Source organism: Bactrocera neohumeralis, chromosome 2 (assembly GCF_024586455.1).
Source record: "Bactrocera neohumeralis isolate Rockhampton chromosome 2, APGP_CSIRO_Bneo_wtdbg2-racon-allhic-juicebox.fasta_v2, whole genome shotgun sequence".
NCBI classification, from domain to species: Eukaryota; Metazoa; Arthropoda; class Insecta; order Diptera; family Tephritidae; genus Bactrocera; species Bactrocera neohumeralis.
In genome coordinates this window covers 68145866-68168310 of record NC_065919.1, presented here as the reverse complement: position 1 = coordinate 68168310, position 22445 = coordinate 68145866, and the positions used below count along the sequence as shown (strand labels likewise).

General features: G+C 33.0%; 1 protein-coding gene and 1 long non-coding RNA gene across 2 annotated transcripts in view; one reads left to right on the top strand and one right to left on the bottom strand.

Annotated features, from left to right (window-relative positions):
* LOC126767064 (uncharacterized) overlaps window positions 1-22445 on the top strand; it is a 448370-nt gene that overhangs the window by 1456 nt on the left and 424469 nt on the right. The window lies entirely within an intron of this gene.
* The window catches only part of LOC126766615 (uncharacterized), an 80817-nt gene that overhangs the window by 37554 nt on the left and 20818 nt on the right, over window positions 1-22445 (bottom strand). The window contains exon 3 of the mRNA XM_050484369.1: window positions 2462-2504. The gene's annotated coding sequence lies outside the window, so the exon portion shown is untranslated. The remainder of the gene's footprint in view (window positions 1-2461; window positions 2505-22445) is intronic.

Sequence of the window (22445 nt, the reverse complement as noted above, 5' to 3'; positions counted from 1 at the left end):
TATTTAAAGTAGCTCAGGTAAAAATAATAGCAATAGCTTTTATTACTACTATTAGTATTAATGGTCTTAAAAAAAATAATGGTGTTGGTATATGTCGTAATTATGGTAATGGTAATAGTAATTAGTAGTCTGAAATACTTAATTAAGTGGCATTGTTACTGATTCTGACATTTGTGTTATACAAAAAAGTAATGGTAATGGTATTTTAATATGTAATGGTAATTATGAGAATTGCATTACTAGTAATTGTAGCCTTAAAAGTCACAGAATAGTCGATAACTGTGATAGTATTGCAATTTTAATACAAAAGTTAATTACTATAATTACAACAGTAATGAATGGGCAAATCAATACTGAAAGGAGCAGCAAATAAACATTTAATCTTTGTATACTCTTATTTAACAAAACGCTATTGTATTTTACTCCCCGTACTGATTGCTATAAATTAGTTGTAGTAATGCGTATTTATATGAGTATTGGAGGTATATATGCATCTATGCAGCACATATTAATTAAACGGAATAAAAAATTATATAAACACGACTTTCCATTTCAACTGGTCATAGAAATTAATAAATACTTCAAACAATTAAATAAAGCATTTCATTGTTATTATTGCATGTAATTATTTATCACTTTCCCGTGTGAGTCATTAATTTGTTTTGACTTAATACCACGCACACATAAACATAAAAACATAAATAAATAATAAAAACAAATGCGCGGAAGTATGTGTATGTGTACTTGTATATGTGTCACTGTGTGTCTTTGTTTTTTTCTTTCATTCACTTCAGCAAATTCATTGATTGGAAGCGCTGATAAATGATCAAGCAAATCTGCAGGTGTTTACATGCACACATATACATATGTGCGAGTGAGCTGCCGCTGAAAGCACAACAAAGCGACGGATTAACATAAATGAAATAAGCACAGCGCGGAGAGGAAGGCGTAAGCAACATAGCACAGCACAGCTGTTGCGCTTGTGAAAGTGACAGATCTGTGCGCACAAATATATTTTATTTATATTTTTACACTTTTCATGTGGCTACCACACAATTATTACCATTTAGGAAAAAAGCCATCAATCACATAATGCCACAAAGCTGTTAATTTTCTCTCCAATTTATCACTTCAAATTGAACGCATGGCTTTGCAGCATTCAGTTATTTGCCTACAAAATGCACAAGCGCGCACTCGTTACGCATTCGAATGCGCTTAGCTGAGCGTGTGTGTGTATAGCGCATGTTTTAATTCGCCACTTTGGAGTTTCGAAAATCGCAACAAGAAAATTAGTTTAATGGGTGAACAGTGTTGCACATAAATCACACGCATCAAAAGTGGTTTGTGAATCTTCGAATGTACGCGTGTATGTGTGGTCCACTATACAATTTCTAGAATGCAAAAATCATATTCTAACAACATTTCAACGATTAGTTGATAGTATTTGCTTTTTCTTTTTCTTTGTTTTTGGTTGCACACTTTTTCTTGTGGCACACAAAAAGCAAAACCTAATTTATTTAATTGGTGGTTAGCTGACTTCGTTACGCTTGGTTAGTTGCGCGCAAACACACACAACACACACACACACACTCACATACACATTGTTAGAAATTAATGTACTAAATGAAGTATTTCAGCCAGCACTACTGTTTTGGTCAATGACTTTGTATGCGCGCGTTCGTTGCTTAAGTCTTTTGTTTCGGCGCTCAATGGCGCGGTCGCACGCCTCAGCGCGCAATGCAAACGCGGCGCTGCTTATTAGAATAGAACATAATCACTTAAATTGCTGCGGTTTAGCTAAACAATGACCGCTGATGGCGCGCTTGTACTGAAAATCAGATTTTTAGTGAAATTTTCAACTCTTTCTTCTTACTAATTTTATTTTTTATTATTTTTTTTTTGCATTTCACCAAAAGCAGCACACCGCTTATTTATGTTAATTGCTACAAAACGCCGTGACGCGTTATTGCCGTTGCTGTTTCACACATAAATCGCCAACTGACAGCTGTGCAAACGGGCTGTTATTAATGAGTTTAGCGCCGCTGACCACCAACGTGGTGAAGAATGTATGCGCGCTGGCGTTGTAGTGGTGATTAAGTTTATTTTTAGAATGTAGAAGCTTTTTAATTGCAAAAAATGTTGCAAATCTATTTTTGATGCTGGATTCGAGTATATATGCTTCTTTGTTATATTGAGAAAATATTACTAAAATTGAGGTGCCTTTTCTATGTGATCGCCAGGGTATTTATAGTTATGTATTGAATTGAATACTTTGGTATATGTATATGACAGTTATACCAAAATCTCATATTGCAAGCAAAATAAAAATTCCCTGTTCAAAAAAAATTAATTTTTTTTTTGGTTTTTTACTCTTTTTGTTGCTTTAAGATTTAGCTATAGAAGATCTTTCGCTACCGTTGTGTAACAACAGTTAAAAAATTAAAAGCAAATAGTCTCTTACCTTTCTCAAGTCTGCTTCTTTGTTTATATGTATTTTTTCAGGTCTGCAAATAAAAGAAAAAGCAAATAATTAGATTAATTAAAAACATATGAGATTTTAACAAATATATAAAAATTGTTCATAAACTATTTTAAAATATTTTCTGAAGCAAAAGAAACTCCTTAGTCAATTAATTCGGTGGATTTAAAATTTTTTAGAAGGAAGACAATTTTTTAAAAATAATATGAGGAGTTAAATGTTTCTTAGGAGCAAGCAAGAAATATTTTTCTATATTTAGTATTAATTTTTTATAATCTTTTAAAAAAATACTCATTTTTATCAAGTAAATTTTGGTAGAAAACATAAAACATTGGTCAATCAAACACTCACACAAAAAAAACTCTTGAAACAAATGATATTTATGCAACCATTTTCCAAATATTAGTCAATTACCAGCATTCATAATATTTTTTAGCAATGATTTTAGTTTTTTTTTAATATTAGCCATAAATTGCCAAAAAAATTATTTTCAAAACATCAAAAAGTAAACAATTTAAACTCAAGGAGTGGAGCATCTTCGCAGTACAAAAGAGAATTTGGAGACCAGCTCCGTATATATAAGGGTTGAGAAACTTAGTTCACATACGTTTTGACTAACGGTTTGAGATGATATTAGCAGATTTGTTTAATTGAAATTACTAAATGAAGCAAAAGTTGCTTAAAGGAGAAGACGAGTTGACCTGTTTATATATATAAATTTTTTTTTTATACAAATTTTTTATACACAATAATTGCTCAAAGGAGAAGACGAGTTGATCTGCATTTATTATTTTACCTGCTAAAGGCTTCAAAAACTATTTCAGTGCTCCAAAGGATGAGTATAATTGACAGCGAAGAAACAATTGCCAAAATATCAATGAGTAAATTAGCATCAAAATACCACCACAGAAAAAGAATTAATGAAAATTAAGTTTTTGCACTTAAATCCCAAATATGTATCTATAATGGCAGTAAGGATTTACTTTTATGCTACATAATCGAAAAAAAAATTTTTAAAAATTAAAAAAAATTTTAAGGAGCTGACATGCTAAAATTATGGAGAATTTGTTATTACTAGAAAGCAAATTTCCAAAATTTTTAAAGTTATTTATTAGCTATAATACTTAATAAGGATTAAAAAAAATCACGGAAGACTGATAAAAAAGGAAAAAAACTAAATTCTTTGTCCTCAGTCTAAGAAAAAACATTATTATAGAAAAAATCGCTTGTTTCTTCTTTGCTTCTACAAGGAGCATTCCAAAGTAAACTGGACTTTTTGAATCTAGCGCCCCCTGGTGGCGCCATTTATATGTAAGTGCGTTAGAATCTGCTATCTATAAATGACGATCAACATGTGGGCCAATCAAAATCCGTGATCACCAGAAATTCCATCGAAACTGTGCGTGAATTCATCAAATCAGCCGAAATCATCATTGAAATTCATGGAAGTGGAATCGAACATCTCCAAAACATCGATTTATCGCATTTTGACCGAGCATTTGGGCTTACGAAAGGTGTATGCACCGTTTGTTCCGCACAAATTGACTGACGCCCAAAAATTGCTCATAATCCAACATTCGAACGACGATTTTTGACCAAAAATCACATTTTAACCATTAACCACTCCCCGTATTCACCTAATATGGCACCGTACGACTTCTTCCTTTCTGAAAAAATGCATTTGCTCATGAAAGGAAGGCGTTATGCAGAAGTAGAGGCCATTCAAAGGGCTTGCACCGGCATACTGGCATATCGTTCAATATGCTTTTGGACCGTGCAAAAAGCTGTATTGGAGCAGAAGGAGACTATTTTGAATAAAATAAACTGATTTTGCCGAAAAAACCATTTGTTTTGTTTTTTTTTGTAAGTCCTGTTTGCTTTGGAAAGCACCTTGTATTAACAAAGGACATTTTTTATTAAAATTTTATTTTATAAAAACTTTTTCGTATAGCTTTTACATTTGTGTGGGTAAATCAGACCTATTCCTATTGGGGAAAAGCATGGTAGAAGGGCTAGAAATAAACATTCCAGTGCTTTTCAATGTCGAGAAGCAGAATTTGAATATTAAATCAGAAAACCAAAAAAAAAAAATTGTGTTGTCGATGTAATTTTTCATTAAAAAATGGCACAAGTTAAATTGTTAAGCTTTAGTCTATAGGCAGAAGTTTAGACCTTGCCTCATTGATGCAAAAATTCTCAATAGCCTTAAATGTGAATCAACTTATTCTTACATGACATATGTTCTAAAGCATATCTGCAATGAAAATAAACATATTTTGTTCAGCGCATATCATCAAACACTCTTCCCATTAAAAATCAGAACTCATAACCAGAATAACAAACCAGCTTGAACTGGCGAACTTTGGGAAGAAAACGCAAAACAGAAAGTGGTTCAATAAAAAGCCAACCTGCTATTCCCAAAAAACACTTTCCCCGTCAGCAAAAAACTGTGTTAAGAATAAACACTGAAAATAAAGAAACTAGAACTGCGTGCGCACGAAATTTTCACTTTCTACCAAGCGTTCACGAACTACGCGCAAACGCGCCGGCGCGCACCTATTAAAAGCAGTTGTCATTGCCCACTCAAAGCTGTCAGCAGGCACATAAAAATCACAAACTCATGCATGAAAAAAGAAAAATGAATAAAAAATGGTGAATGTTGCAAACGAACAGTAAAGAGTGTAATACGACTACAAGCAAGCGTAGACAGACACGCATAGAAGAACACATAAAAACATTCAAAAACAATGAATTGTAATAAAATAAGCAGCGCCGCAGGTTTCGAACGTCAGAATAAGAATCTTCAGTGAAATAAAAGTTCAAAAAAAAAAATTAAGGCAAACAACAACAACCGTCATTAAATAACAAAGACATATGCAACTAACTGTAATGCATACATACTTCACTTTCCACTTTGACGATCACTGGTATTAAGTTTCATTTAATTGCTACTTGAAAGCTTGACAAATTGACACTCAACACTTCGGCACTCAGCAATCAGCACTCAGCACTACAGCACTTAACACTTTTTATTTCTTTTCACTTCACTTCACCACTCTGCAGCACAAATTTACATATACGTGAGTGTATGTGTGTGTGTGTGTCGGCATAAGCACTTTAATGACTTTTATCTTTTATTAGCGAATGTGAAATGATTATCCATGTGATATGGATGGCGAGTAATGTGTGGCAAGTCAAGGCGTTCACTCCTGTGCGCTGTGTGAACATGAATCTCAAATATGCGCTTATAATATATAAAATATGAGCGTGTGTGTGTGCGCGCGCTTGCTGTGATTGATTGACTGACCGTCGTTTGTCGAGTTTGCTGACTAACTGTTTTGGCTAACTGTGCTGCACCACTGACTTGGTGTCGCAATGCGGTGACTGCGGTTGAAGCTGGCCGCGCGCTCACACGACACTCACACACACGAGCGCTTATGAATTCATATGTATTTATATATGTTTGTGTTTAGCTTGCTTGAGACCCTTGGTCTTGTTGTCTGTTGAAGCTGCATAATTTCACCTATTACACACACTGCCTCTCGCTCACTCACTCAACCTCTCTCACTCTCTCTACTACTCTTACTCTGCGCTTTAATTGAATTTTTATAGTTTTTTCTTCGTGTTATTTATTTTTGTTGCTTATCACGGGCGTTATTGTGTCTTCAGCTGCCGCTCACTTGCCGCGCGCTCTCCACAAACTGCTACTCATTCCGTTTGGCCTTCACCTTCAATCGCTTGTCGAATTTCTCATTTACACGGCGTGCAATTGGTTGGCGTTGTGGCTTTTTTTTCGATTAAAGCTAAATTTTTGGAGCATTTTTTGGCATTTTTTGTACAGTTTGTTGCTTCTTTTCTCTTTTCTCTGGCATTGTCATGGCTCTCGGCATTGAAAAGCAAAACTAATCCGCTATGAAATGTTAAAAAGATCACAAAGCCATCTTGGCCAACACATTGAATGGTGCAAATTGTTGCTTTGTTGTTGCCTTCGCAGACAATTGATACAATATTGGCGCGCTTAACTCGGCTGGCGTTGTAAATAAACAATAAATATGTATAAAATAGCAACTATTATAAGCTATTATTATTTTGTTTGCGCGCATTTTGTTGTCGGAATGTAAGCTGTGCATTTCTAAAGGGCCGCGCGGCCCCAACAATAACATTTACTGCTCTAATTTCATGGCTTGCCATTTTTACTATTATTTTTGTTAAAAATTTAAAGCTTTTGCCAAAGGAAAGCGCAACTTAAATGGATTTCATTGAAAATGTGTTTAGTTATAATAAAATCATTTGTGCCACTAAGCACTCAATGGCATAAAAGCGAAATATTTTCGGTGTCAATTATTGTTATTATCATGGAAATGAACGAAATGAAAGTAAGACATTGAAAATTCGTTACAAATGTGCACAATAGTGACTCAGAATTTGCCATACAAAACGCTTTTGAGTAAGCCTTTCAAATGCTTCTTTTTGCTGTGGAAAATACTTAATTTACGGCAATAAAGTGGTTTAATACGGGCTAAAGGTGCGACACAGAGAAAGAAAGGGAGCGCTATAAAGGAATTATTTTATTCGAAAAATGTGAACAATGTATAATAAGATAAAAAAAAATACTTGAAATTAAAAAAACTTGAACAAAAAAGAAAAAAATATTTAACAAATTAAAAAAAAATCGAAAAAAAACATAATTATAGCTAAAAAAATTTAAAAAAAATTGAAAAAGTATAATTATGGTTAAAAAATAATATTCAAAAATTAAAAATATTGAACAACCCAGAATAAATTTTGGAAAATTCAAACCAGCAATTAAACAAAAAAATATTTTATAAATTAAAAAATAAAAAATAAATAAAATTAAAGTTAAAAAAAAAATTCGACTGTTAAAAATTAGGAACAAACGAGAAAATATTTTTGAAATTAAAAAAAAAATACGAAAAAAGTATTTTAAAAATTAAAAACAATCGGAAAAATATGACTAAGGTTAAAAAAAAAAACATTCAACAAAAAAGTATTTAACAGGCACAAAAATTTAGAAAATTAAAAAGAAAACATTGTACAAAAAAGAAAAAAGTATTTTAAAAATACAAAAAGAAATTACCATAAAAATAAAAAAAATTCATTAACAAAAAATTTAAGAAAAACACCACAAATGATGTCAAAATATAAAAAAAAACTTGAACTAAAAAATCAAAAATTGGTAAAAAAAAATAGTTAAAAATATATAAGAAAAATTTTTACATGTAAGATATCCATTTTTATAACATGAATTCGAGAAATACCTTCCTTCACAGAACATGTGAAAATAAAAATTTTTATAAAGAAAAGCTCATACGAAAAAATTGCATATTTCTTCTGCTTCAAATACCATGTTCCACATGACTTCTGGGTCTGACTTCTGCATATTAAATGTCACTTTCTCCTGCACTAATAATAAAGTAATATTTTTTTTTATTAAAGTTTGCTTTTAGCACGACTAAAGCTCTTTGGTTTTAGCTCACTCCCCAAATTAAGTTTTATTTAGCTTTCAGAGCTCATGGCATAACCTAGAACCCTTTTAAGAAATCTCATGGCAGTTAGACAAACGAAAATACACTTATTGTAGTAGCTTCGCATAAAAGTTAAATAAATCGGTTTTTGTGTGATTATATACATTACTTCCTACTATATGAGTGCTATCGCCACACATCTAAAATCGTTAAGAGTTTGGAAAATCACTTCTAACTAAGTTATCTGCAAGCAAAATCTAACGTGCTGATAGAGAACTGCAGAATAGTCCAACTTTTAGGATGAGATTTGATAAGCAGGCCTGAATTTATCAAAAAAAAAAAAATTAAAAAAAGTTGAGCTACCAATTATATGTAGGGAAATTGGCTTTTCGAAAGATTTTTTTGAGTTCCGATTCATTAAAAATATTATCAAATAATTTTAAGTTATGAAAAAAATATTTACATACAAGAAATAATGATTCAGTTCAAAATCTGCATGTTTCTTTACTACTTATTTAAAGAACAGCTTTTGATAAAAAAAATCACTTTTTTTAATTTTTTATAACTGAAATGTTTATATGTTCTACACAAAAAAAAAAAAAAACAATATATACTTTCCAAAATAGTCTTCGGTGTCTTCTATTTGTATAGCTCTCAACTAAAATTCTATACCAAGGTAAAAATCTAATCTAAAGCGTTCCAGAAAAATTCTCTTTAAACAATCCCCGCATTACTAAAAATTACGTTTTCCAACACCATTAAAACGTCTGTTTTTCAAAGCATCAACTCTTAAAGTGTTGAGCTTATAATAGCTGATAAACAAAAAGAAATAAGAGTCCAAGTTGAGCGCAAAGGAGGTGCCACAAATCTAGTGTAAAGCGTGTTACTGTGGCGGCATTAAATCAAGCAAACACTAACACCAACATGCCGCTAGAAAAGCAACAAAGATGCGTGATTTATTTATTATTTTTGTGTGTGTTAATTCAAAAGCATTTTCAGCTGTCAGATTTAGTGACACGTGCTTTGTACATACATACATAAGTAACACGTAAGCACATAAGTCGTACAAGTGTTTGTTGTTGCGCAGCGGCGCGTGCTACACATTTGCACAATCCGGAGATTATTCAGCTTAAAAGCAAAATATCGCCGTCATGCCGAAACACGCAGGCGAATGGAATTTATTTCGACAACTCATGCCGTGCCATTGTAAACGGAGGCTTTTGCTGTTGAAACGCAATGTGCGAAGAGAGATTAAAAGTTAAGCGTTTTTAACAGAGTTATTTTACTTTTATAAACATACATATTTACGCGCAACAGGTGCTGAAGTTGAGCTTCCCGAGCATTGAAAACTGAAAAAGTGTGATTCCGTTTAGGACAGAAAAAATTAGAGAGCAATGAAATGAAAACGAAGTTACTTGAAAAATTGAGAAGATTTCGGATGTTTAGAAGTACTTTTAGCGGCGTTGCCAGCTCATTTGAGGAAGCAAAGGCTGGCGGTAAAGCGTTATATGATTATCAATGAGCACCAAATACGAACTTTCAGCACTTTAGGATACTAAATTTAGTCTCTAAATTTTTATTCAAAAAAATGTTAATAGGGTTGCCACTTTTTTAGTTATATTAAGTATGAATTGCGTAAAAATTCAAATTATTGTAATTTTTCTTCTTCAGTATTCTACAATACTGGTTCTTCAGATAAATTTTTTAATAGAGTTGCCATATCTTTCAAAGATATTAAAACGAAGTTCGTAAAAATCCTAAATAATTGGATTTTTCTTAGTGGATAACCCACAAAACGAGTTTTTTCGACATATTTATCAAAGGGGTTGCCATATTTTTGGTTGGCTATTTAGTATGAAAAGTGCAAAATTGCATTTTATTATAACTTTCCTTTATGTATGTATCACTAAAAAAATTTTTTATTTCAGATTCAAACCTGCCTTGTTTCTAAATTTGTTCAAATGGTATTTGAAAATTTAATCGGGTGATTTTTTAAGAGCTTGATTTGAAACGTTAAATTTTTTTTATTAACGATAAAAAAAATAATTTTAAATTGTTCAGAAGTTTTTAAGATGGCATAGAATCGCGAGCTAAATGGCATTTAAATGTTGATTTTGGCTGCGTTTGCAAACGAAAAATGTAAACAGCGTTGCCATATTGTCATTAATTAATTAATACAAAATAAATTTGAAAAAGTTTATAATTATTGAAAATTTGGAATATTCAGATGCAGAAAAAAAATAATGCAATTGCATTTAATTTTGAATAATTTAAGAAGTGTTGCCACATTTTTTTAAATAAAAGCTGGTGAAAAAAATTTTGAAAGGATAATAGTTAGTCACTTAAGGTACGGAAATTTTATCAAAATAAAAATTTTGTTTTTGTAATATTTTGATAAGTGTTGCCATTTTTGTTTTTTATTATATAAAAGTCGTTAAAAAACGTTTGCAAATTTTTTAATTCAGATATTTTAATAAGTGTTGCCACCTTATTGTTAAATAAAATTTGATAACAATGTCCCAGATAACATACTAGTTATTTATTTAAGTTGCGAAAATTATAAAACAAAATTGTACATTTCTAATTAAGAATATTTGAAGAAGTGTTGCCACCTTTTTGTTAAATAGAAGCTGAAAAAAAACTAGTTAGTTAAATATGCCAGTAGTAATTAGTTAGTAATTATTAAAATTATTTTTCATGTCAATACAATTCAAACAAGGTTGCCACTGCGTAGCAAATTAGAATAGGTCAACAAATCGGCCATAACTTGCATGTTTATAGTTATTTGCTACTTGTGCTGTATTCAATTAACTAGTTTGCTTCAGCACTTTTGTCATAACTCGCTGCGACATTTTCTAGCACACGATGCTGTGCAGACCACATGCAACTAAGCGGGTCAGTGGGCTCAAAAATATAGGCAACCAAAAGCTGGTAAGCAAATATTTCTGCGTGCAGCAAACAAAAGTGTCAAGAACTATGCAAAACCGTACGAGAGCGTGAGTACACAAAAGATTGTAATTAACGTGACTTACGTGCGTCAAAAGCACAAATACACGCGCAAGCGAGCGCCTGAAGAAGAAATTTTCAAAAATAATTTCTAAAATTGGAAAGCGTTCAACGCATTTTTGTGGCATTGTTCGAGAGTTCTGCGCGGCCAAAGTATTTGAGTGTGCAAATAGTGAATATTATATGTTCACACACCTCATTAACGCCCATTAGGGGCGTGACTGAATGTTTTCGCGACGTAAAATACATTAAACGAAGAAAGAACTGGAAGCAAGTGAACTGAGTTGTAGCTGTTTGGGCTGTTTGGAACAATGTATGTGCCAGCAAAGGCAAGCTAACAAAGAAATATTTGCTGTGGCATGCCACAAACAGTAGCTGAAATATTTGCAACTAATTTAATGTTTTTCAATATTGACTTTGTGACGACACGGTGCGCGTTCCAACTATGCTCTTGCTTGCTTTTGTTGTTGCTGTCACTTCAGCCAATGTTCGGCCCAGTGACGCTGCTGTTGACAGCCGATGCAAATGTGGGTTAATAGCGCTGGCAGCGCACTTGGCATGCACAATAGCCGACACAACAACAACGAAAACAACAACGAAAACAACAACAAAAACAACCACAACAACAGCAGTTGACCGGCACCCGCAACATAATATAAGCTTAAGTGGAGCCAGGTGCTATTGAACTCATACATACATATGTACATGTGTGGCAAGCATGTAAATAGCCACTTGGCTGCTTAACTACAAGCTTTACTGCAGACCAACACACTATTAACCGCGTTCTTTGCGCTCTGCCAATTATGCATCAATACCGAACACAGCAGTCACATACATACATACATTTACATGTGTATATGACAATGTTGCAACAAAAGACAAAAAAAAACAAAAAACAACAAAAGCAAAGCCACGAAATAAACGTTTACGCGAATTGCAATTAATTTTAATACGGCAACAAAGAACCGATATTTATGCGCTCATGCATATGTATGAGTGTATGCCGTGTAGCTGTTGCAAGCACTAAAAGACGTTGCACATTTGCTTTTCCACCTCCACAAAACCGCGCTTTGCTGGCGAAAGAATTTCAAATTGTTGCTGTTGTTGGAATTTCATACACAGCGCCTTCTGAGAATACCAGCATTGTACAGTTAATTCTGGCCTCACTACACCGAGGAACAACAAAAACAACAACAACAAGTAACAGGCTGAAAGGCAGCAGAAATCAGGTTGCAGCCTGCAGTGACGTCGATTATATGATGTGGCATGCATATTACAGCGTGTTAATGCCGCATTAAAGATTAAGAAAAGTGTGCTACTGTGTTGCCGCCGTGTCTGCCAACCTCGCGCATATGTAGAGTAAACGCCTGCATAACAAACACTCCCACCCGTCGGCATATTTGCCAAAAGCTGCAAACGCTGTCGCTATTCTAAGCTTCGCTATATATAGTTACAACGGCACTTTTTGTGGCATTATGCAATGCACGTACCTTTTTATTAGTTAAAGCCGTCGCCGCTGCTCGCATTTTCCTAAACTACTTTAATCTAATGCAATTTGTTGGAATTTTAATTGAAACGGAGGCACTTTCAATGCAACGCGAGCTTTGCGCCAGGCTGCAACAGTCGCTTTAGCGGCTCTTGCCACGTTTATTGGGTGAGAATGTGCTTAATGCTAGCTAATAGCTGTTACTAGCATGCCTAAGAAAGGCTTCATGTGCTGCGTTGCCTTCGTTGCACGTGAAATGGGTCACTTAATTATTTAAATTATAGTTATTTTTAGATAAAAATGTATGCACACAATTTATATTCAATTAGAAAATGCTAAATTCTCATAAACATCTATATAAACAGCTTTGTAGGCTGTGGGAATTGGTTTGGCGTTGCGTTTTGCTTACTGGAGCGTGCTTTGAGAAATATTTATATGCAAGTATAATGCTAAATGAAATAGACTTTATTATTCGTTACGTTATATAGGTGCAGAAAGGCTTCTGAGTTGTATTATTTTGAGTTTAATATCGAAAAACTGAATGAAACTTAGTATAATGCTTAATAAAATTAGTTAAAAATATTTAAAGCAACAAAAAAATATACGAAAAATTAATCGAAATTTATAAAAGAAAGTAAATTTAAAAAAATAAAAAAAAGATTAAAAAATTAAAAAAAATATTAAAAAATTAATTAAAAAAATTAATTAAAATAATTAAATTAAAAAATTAAAAATTAGTATACTTCCTAGTGAAAAATTTTTAGCTTTTCACTTAATTATTTTCATTGCATTGTATATAATTAACAAGTATATAGCAATGTTTCTTACCTAAGATATTTCCTAGGGCAAGTTTGTTGCTTAACTCTTGCAAATAGTTGAAAATATTAGTTCTATTATCTAAGTTCGTTGCTTAGGTCTTTAATTTGGTGAGTATTTTTTTTTTAGAACGAGTTCGCTGCTTAATTTTATCGAAATATTGAAAATATCCTTCTCTGCCCCGAGTTTGTTTCTTGAGTCTTTCATTTAGCTTAGAACTTTAAAAGTTCGCTGCTTAAGTCTTTCTTTCTCTTGTGAAAAGTAATTTCTTTTAAAGAGTTCGTTGCTAAAGTCTTTAAATTTGAAATATGTATGTATATTTGAATTTTATATACATATATTATATTAAGTTCATTGTTCAATTTTTTTGTTCTATTTTTGGTTGTACATATTTTATACGGCAGGCCTTTTAGATACATACATATATACATGAATATTAGTTTCTTAATATGATTTCTTGACAACGTCTTTCATTTAGTTAAAAATTATATTTCTCACTAAAAGTTTCTCACTTCCGTCTTTCATACTGAAGTGCGTTTTTATTTCTTGCAATCAGTATGTTCCTTAAGTTTTTTGTACTCTCGTTTCATTAATGGTATTACTAGCAAAGGCCAGGTTCGGTGCTTAAATCTTTCAATTTTACATGATTTTTATTTTCATAAATTTAGAAGTTAATTTTCCAATCCAAATTTTTCTTTCAAGTCTTTCAATTTGATGTCACGATCGAGTGCGATGCGTAAGTCTTTCAAATATATCAAGATTTCAGCTTTCACCCCAGCTTCTTTGCTCAAGTCTCCCTTCTTAATTCAAATCTTAAATTCTTATATCGAGTTCGTCGCTTAAGTCTTTCAATTGAGTGAGCATTCCGGCGCTCACTTCAAGTTCGTCGCTTAAGTCTTTCAGTAGCAGTTAATTGCAGTAATGCAATATGAAGAAGTTTTTTACAAAACTCACACTTTCTTCATTAACACATCAAAGAAAACAACAAAACCGCAAAATAATTACTACAAATTATTCTATAATTGATGAGGTTATTAATAACACAGCAATTATAATTGGAAAATTCCAATATCGCTAAAAACAATAATCAGTCATTGCTTTTACCAGCTCAGCAAACCGCTTAACGATTGTTCACACATTCAAGAAGAAGAAAAATTTCACCAAACACTCACCACAACAGCTTATTAACGGGTTAATTACGCGCAAATTGCCAACGAAATCGATAGCAATCAAAACGATGAAAATGAAAATAATTTCATACCAGTTAAGATAAGCAACAGAAGCAAAAACAACAAAAAAATAAACAAAAAATTACAAAAAAGATCGAAAAAATGTGGAACAAAATGAGAAATTAGCTACAGAATTAGCGCGATCTTGTCGAAAGCGCCAAGCGGCGGCGCGAACTGATGAATGCTTAGCACGTTTTCGAGTGCGTCGAACGTGTGTGCCTAATACGCTCATTGTGCGAAATTTCGGGGCGCTTGGGAAGCACACGCACACACAAAGATAAGTGCGCGGCACGAAAAGCAAACAAAAATTGGCAAACAAGGCAGCGCGCGGCGTGTTGCTTCGAAAGGCCACGGCGTTTGACCAAGTATTCCAAATACAATTGGCTTCGGGTGAGATCGAGGCGCTCGTAGCCCGCGGCCTTCGCTACAATTGACTAATAAGCGATTATTTAGACACGCTGTAATGTGAGAAAGTGGAGTGCAGAGTGGCAGCAGGGGAAATAGTAGAGCGGAAGAGGAAGCTACAGCTGCGTTTATCTGTGTAAGAAGCTTAAATGGTGTGTTGGTTAGTAAAAAATGCCAAAATCTCACAAAAATATTAAGCAATTTACAAGAAAAATAAAATAATAATTATGAAAAAGCAGATAATTATTAAATAATGAAAAGTGAATAAAAAAAATAAATCAAAAAATTAAAAGCAATTCAAAATATTTAAAAAATTATAAAAGAAAATTAATAAAAAATAATTTAAGAAATTAAAAAAATTAAAAGCAATTAAAAATATTTAAAAAAATATAAAAGAAAGTTAATAAAAAAATAATTTAAGAAATTGAAAAAATTAATTAAAAAAATCAAAAATTAAATTTAAAAAAATTAAACATTTTTATTTGCCAATTATCTACTTTCAATATTATTTTATTAACCTTCTTTTATACTTTTTGTTTAATTTATTTTTAAAATTTTATTAGTAATTTGTTTAATAATTTTTTTTTTAATTTGCTTTTTAGAATTTTTTAAATTGTTGAATACTATTTTATTAAACTTATTTATATTTTTTTGAATTTTGTTTAATTAAATTTTTAATTTTTTAAATTATTTTTTTATTTTTTAAATTTCCTGGCATACAGAGTTTTTCTGATATTGTGGCAAGAGCCAGCACACCGCTTAGCCAGAGCTGCAAAATAAAGCAACATGCCAGCCGACCGCGGGAGCTTTAATTTCCCCCTTTTCTTGTGCTGCTTATTACATTTATGATTTATGCCTTTGATCTTGGCGTAAAGCAATTACCACTGCTGCCACACTAAGCAGATACCCCTGTATAGATGCTGCACATAAACTCATATTAAATTTATAAATCAGCGTTGCACGTTCAAACGACGCTCACGCGAGACACACGCTGCGGCAATAGCTTGGTTGTTGCTGTTGTTTTACACACTGCTGTCAGCTTAGTTATTGTTTGATTTAATTGCTGCCGTGCTACGTGCGGCTTATTCGCTCGTTTGCGGATGTTTAGGTGTGGCAGTACGCACAAACGAACACAAACAGCAACAAACACATTTCTAGAGACTTACTGGCCAGCAAGCGATGTAAGGCGCATGGAAAATGTTTGAGCAACCAAAAGCCGGCGTGTGAGTAATTTCTAAATGGTGCACTTCGTGCGTGCCCCACCATCTTCCTTCATGACGCCGTCTTTGCCACATCCTGCGCGGCGACCACGCAAACGCTTAATACCTTTTATTTGCAATAATTTTTGGAATTGTTGTTGTTTTTGTGTGCCAATTTTAAAGCGCAAAGCGCAAACCCAGCAGCTGGCATTAAACGTAAAACGTTCTATACAGACTGCGACAGTAACAACAACAATACTCAAGTAGTATGGAGTGCGTGCTTGCCACAATTGCAACACTTGCAACATTTACAAAAATGTATGTAACACTAACCCCCATTCGCCGGCCTTAGCAATTGCTCATCCATCATGCATTGTTGTTGCTGTAGTTCTCTTTTTTCCTACAAACGTATTTCAAAGTTGCATGCGCTGCTGCCACAACATCTTCTGCGGCCGCTGTTGCTCTTCTGCTGTTAATTAAGCTGAAATATCAGCGCTAAAACGCCGCATTTATCTACTCGCCGGCATATTTTCATAATACACTTATGAGAAATTTTATAATTATTCTAAGAGTTATTTGGCGTTGCACGTTTGTGGCAAGCTGCTGTTTTCTTTCCAACTTTATTTGTTCGTCTGTCTGTGCGCATGCGCTTGTGTTGTAGTTCTTGAATTCAAGGAAATGTCTCAAATGCCGGCCGTGACGTGCTTCGTCGGTTTCGCCTTAGTTTGCGGCAATAATTGCACACAGTTTCATATAAAAGCTTATGTGTGTGTGTGTTTGTGTGGTGCCTTTAAAATTTATGTTCTGTTGTGATTACAGTTCACTGCGAAATTGGAATGTGTGAGCCAGCGGCTGCTCTAAAAAGCCTTCAATTGCTCTAAATAAATGGCAGGTGGGTTCGTGCTTGAAGGCAATAGGAGAACAGAAAATAAATAAATAATTTTAATTATATGAAACAAATTTTTTTGAAAAAATATATCAAAAATTATTGTGAAAATGTTTTCATTATTTTTTAGCCAGTAAAAAATGTTGAATTTGAAAGTAAATGTTGTAAATTTAATAATTTCCTTTACTCTGCATATTCTGCTTTTTTGAGAAGCAAACAATAAAAAAAATACATATTAATCCATATAGCCAGCGCTTTTTGGTAGTAATTTTTAATTTTATATACAAAAAATTATAATTAAAATTATTTAGAAACGCTTAATAAAATATTTTTTTTTTTTTAATAATATTCACTAACATCCAATGATCATACAGAGAAAGGCTAGTAAAGGTGATCCAGATGCCATTAAGCCGATATACTTGTATGTATTTGTTCAATCGACAAGATGAAGGAGTGCTATATTAAATTTTACATTTTATTTATAATCAAAACCACTCAGCCTTAATGCACGGCCCATAGTGTCGAGTAATTATGAAGTTACTAATACGCCGTGGCGTCCTTGCGAAATGTTGGCTCTATAGGAAGTAGTTAATAATACTTCAACTTAGAGATCTGTACATAATGGTAAGTAAGCTTGCCATATAATTTTATTGAAATTTTAAAGTAATTTTTGATACTTCTTAGGAAGAAAATTTAAAAAATTAAAAAAAAATTATGTATAAAAAAAAATTATAAATGAAGAAAATAAAATTTAATGATATAAATTTTTAAATTATTTTTTATATTTTGCACAAAATACTATTCTACGAAAAACATTAAAAAAAAATATTAACAATTTTAATTTTATTAAAAAAAAAAATTTAGCTTAAAATATACTTTCTCAAATTTTTTTCAAAAAATTCAATAAATATTATAGTATTAAAAAAAATGTTTTGGTAAAAGAATAAAATATTAATAATAAAAAAATTTGGCAACAGTTTTTCTTATCTTTAAGGAAGTTCTATTCTAAGACAAATATTAAAAAAAAATTTAATAAAGAAAATAAAAATTTAATATTAAATTTCTTTTAAATATTTTCTCATATCTTTGAGAAAGTTCTATTCGATAGTTTTATTTTTTAATTATTAATGAAAAAAATTAATAAAAATATTTTTTAAAATAACTTTTCTTATTTTTCAAGTAGTTCTATTATATAAAAAAATTTATTAAAAAATATTAATAAAAGAAAAGTAATAATTTAATAATAAAATGGCTTAAAATAGTTTTTCATATATTTCAAATAATGTATTAAAAAACAATTTAAAATAAATTTTAATGAAAAAAAATTAATAATAATATCTTTTCACTAATTTTTAATATTTTTCAGAAAATTTTATTTCTATGAAAAAAAAATAAAAAGAGATATTTAAAATTGTGCATATTTCGTTTTTATTATATCAGTATGTTTTTGGAAAATATTTTTTATCAATACAACCAAAAATAAGTTTTTAATAAAATATTTTATTTAATTTTTTTAATAATATAATTTTTGAAATAAAATTTTAATTGAATTTTTTTTGTTGCTTTTTTAGTTTTTAGCACAGTCATTTTTGGTCTACTGTTTTATTTATATATATTTATATGTTATACATATTTAGCACATTTTTTGTTTATTTTGTATTTTTATATTTATTTATTTATATTTTTATTATTGCATTATTTCTTTTTTATAATATCATTGTACTATTTATTTATATAACTTTGTTTGAATTTTTTTTAAATTAGATTTAAATTCATATTTTTTTTAAATTACAATAAATTATGCATAAAAAAATACATTTAATTTAATTTTTTTTATTTTTATAAATTAAATAAAATAAAATAAACATTTTTTAAACAAATTGTATGAAATCTTAACCTTTTTAGCAATGACTGGCATTTACTTGTATAAAGCGAAGTAAAAAAACCGTGAAGGTTTCGCCGCTCCAGTCAACTGTCACAAATGATTTTACTCAACAAGGTAATTTCTCATATCTTTTTCTCTTAATCTCTATCAGCCAAGGTATAATTATCGAGCTAATAACACCTAACGCTGCTAAATGCGTTAAAAGATGTCAGCGCTCAAAATGGAGAAGTCAACAATCGCTTGACAGCTAAACTAAGCATTGATCGATGAATGCTTGGACAAATAGCTGCGCGGAGAATGCTTTTGACGGGCGATGCGCAGCTGTGACAGCGTCCTTTCTATTCGCGCTACTGGCAGCCAACGTAAGGTTGCTATCATACATGTGTGTGTGTTAAATTTTTCTTGCTTCACTGCTTAGCCAACTGCTTACCGCTATGGCAACAACTGTTTAGCCAATTGCGACTTAAAGGTCAAGCATGTATGTGGCAAGCAACGCAGCACATTTTTTGTCTTCCAACAAAGTTGGAAATAAAATTATAAAAATAGTAATAATAAAAGAAAAAAAGTGGAATTTTCTCTACTAAATATATGGTTTTTTCGCCTTTTAACGGCCGACGCCGCCAATATGTGGCATGCCGCAACGCAGCAGCTCAACAATGCGCTCGAACAATGGCAAATGGAACTAAAGCGCAATGGCAGTCAACTACGAACATGCCACAAGCGCTTTGGAAATGTGAAAATGCGCGCGCAATGTGGCAAGTCAAGGCTATGTGCAACATCTTCCGCGTTAATTACCTGTCAGTGATTTTCTTTGCCACTGACCGACTCTTGACGGCTGCCGCTTGCTGCCGCAGCTGTCCACATGCCGACTACCGGCAGAGCTTGCACTCGCTTTGTGGTTTTTCTCACAGTAGCGCACGCATTGACCGCTGCATGGCCCCTTTGCTCCTTGCACTAACCATTTTCTGTTGTTGTTGTCTTTCACTATCTCCCACCAAATCGATTTCTGCCGATTGCGTGCTTAAGCCGCCGCATTTGCACTAAGCTTTTTCCTTGTGCAAATCGATCAGCGCATATTAGATTTCCTCTTGCTTTCCTCTGGATTATCCGCGCATTGCTGCTACTTGCAACATGTCTGCGTAATTGGCGCTGGCGAACAGCTGGCATTCGCAGCACAAACGAGCTGACTCTGAGTAATCAAAAAAGACAAAAAGGAAAACAACAACAACTACACAGCCTAACATGAGCTGCTTTCTCATGTGGCACGTGTATGTGTATGAGTGCGCTGCTAAGCAGGCGTGTGTTGCAAGCTTGTTGATATTTCTATTAAACCGGCAGTAAGTTAAGCGTCTCAAAAAAAGTTCTCCTCACAAATTCCCCCCCGCAGCGCCTTTTCACTGGCCAGCTGTCCGCTTCTCTACAAAAAACGCCTGCCTGCTGTCCGTTGCGCTCACCGCTGCTGCCAGGCGCATGCAACAGAACCATAAATTTAAGAACATCAATAATGTGGCGGCTGTCGCTCAGCGGTTGCGTGTCTATTGCCCGCCAATAACAACAAGAAAAACAACATTTATTAGTACAAAAAAGAAATTATGATAAACAGTTGCCACACTTCTGTGCGCCGCACTCAACGCTGGGTGGTATAGATGAATATAAATACGGGCACACATACAAGCAAACACATGCATGTTTAAACACACATACATATGAAAGACATAGTGTTGTTGTTGCCTTTGCCACCAACATTTTTCCATTTATTTTTCGAGTTTTTAAGTGAAACAGCCAACAATGGCACGAAAATAGCTGCAAAAACAACCACTGTAGACAGCAACAACACAAACAACTCCCTAAATCATCTCTTCACATTAATTAATTGTGCAATGATGCTGCTGTTGTTCTATTTGTAAGTCAAATTGTAGCATCGAAGCCTGCCCAGCACGCCATAAACTCCACGCCGCTGCATGTTGCAACTTCGTAGCGCAAGCATTAGCAAAATTAGTATACTTTTTTTCTAAAGTTCCTTGTAGCTTTGGCTCAAGCTGAGCTTGGCGTGCTTTTTGTTGCATTTGCTGTGCTGCTCGCTGTCTTTAGGTTGATTTTTGTTGGTGGCTAAGAGTTGTCCTACTTTTGTTGCATGCTCGATTAGTTAGCTGTGTTGCTTTATAGCGCTGCTGTTTTGTATGTTAAGCTGAAAATTTCGCCGTCAATAAAATTATACTGACAATATATCTGGCTATTGCTGTCACCCTATTTAAAAAAAAATTAAATTCAAAATATTTTTTTGTTGTTTTTAATAGAGTGAATTATTTTAATTCGTTCGAAACTGAAATACATAATCAATTTTTATTGATAAAAAATTAAAAAAAATTAAATAAAAAATAAAACATTGACTTAAGTGAGGAGTTAGAATTTCAAGGTGAAAATTATACTTTTTTTGCGAATTAGTTTCAATAATATTTTAATTTAATTAATATTGATCGAGTAATTGAGAAGACTGCAAGAAATGCCTAGAGCAGGGCAACAGGGAAACAATGGAGCATCTGGGATGCCCACAGTATGATACACTGGAGGAGGAATCGACAGTGAGGCCGCAGAGTCTGTTAAAATTCGCGTCAAGCGCTGGCATCCTAAACGATGACAACTCCTTTTCGACTTAGCAAGTGAACTCCATCTGGTATCGCAAAGGACCAAACTGAGCTATGCGTGGCTTATTGGCCTACCAGGTTAACCTAACCTAATCTAAACAGACATGCCACTTAGTGATTTTTAAACGCATATTTGACATAAATTTTCTTTCTTAACATTTTTTTGGTTCAAAAAAGTGACTAATTGTAGCACTACTAAAGTCAACTGTCTACATAGATTTTAGATATTCTGAAAGCATTTTAAGTCAATGGGGAAAAGACACTTTGTCCACTAAGTCAACAAATTTATAGAACTGGTTATAAATCTTGTAATTCATTACGACTCAACGCTTCTTCCAAAATATATGTGAAACAACTGACCTAAACTATTTAAAAAACAAATGATGAACCCTTTAAAGCCCATACAAAACTAAGTGACAACTTTAAAACGCTGCGTGCTCCACATCTTTATTTACACCAATATTAAAACACACACCAACACACAGCTAATACAATACAAGAGTCTCCACATTTCTTTTAAACCTTCCACCATGCATGGGTCTTTGTGCCGCAGCGAACAAAGCTCGAAAATGCGCCAGCTATTAGCAGCCAAAAGCGACTATTATAGAGAAAATATTTGACGAACAAGTGACAAAGCTTTCAAAAAGGCAAGAATGCTTGACTTAGTTAAAATAATAACAGCAACAACAAACAACAACTGCGGCAATAATTACCTGAAACTGTCACCTTTTATATGCCAACGCGCAGCATTGTGCTGGCCACACCATACGCTGGCCGCAAAACACTCGCTGGCTTGGATTCGATTAAAATTGAAATGGATGACAGCAGACGCACACAAACACGCCGCCGTTTAGTCAACCGTGCCATAGTACACGAGCGGCGGCCGCACAGCGCACCATCAAAAGGCCGTTAAGCGTGCCGCA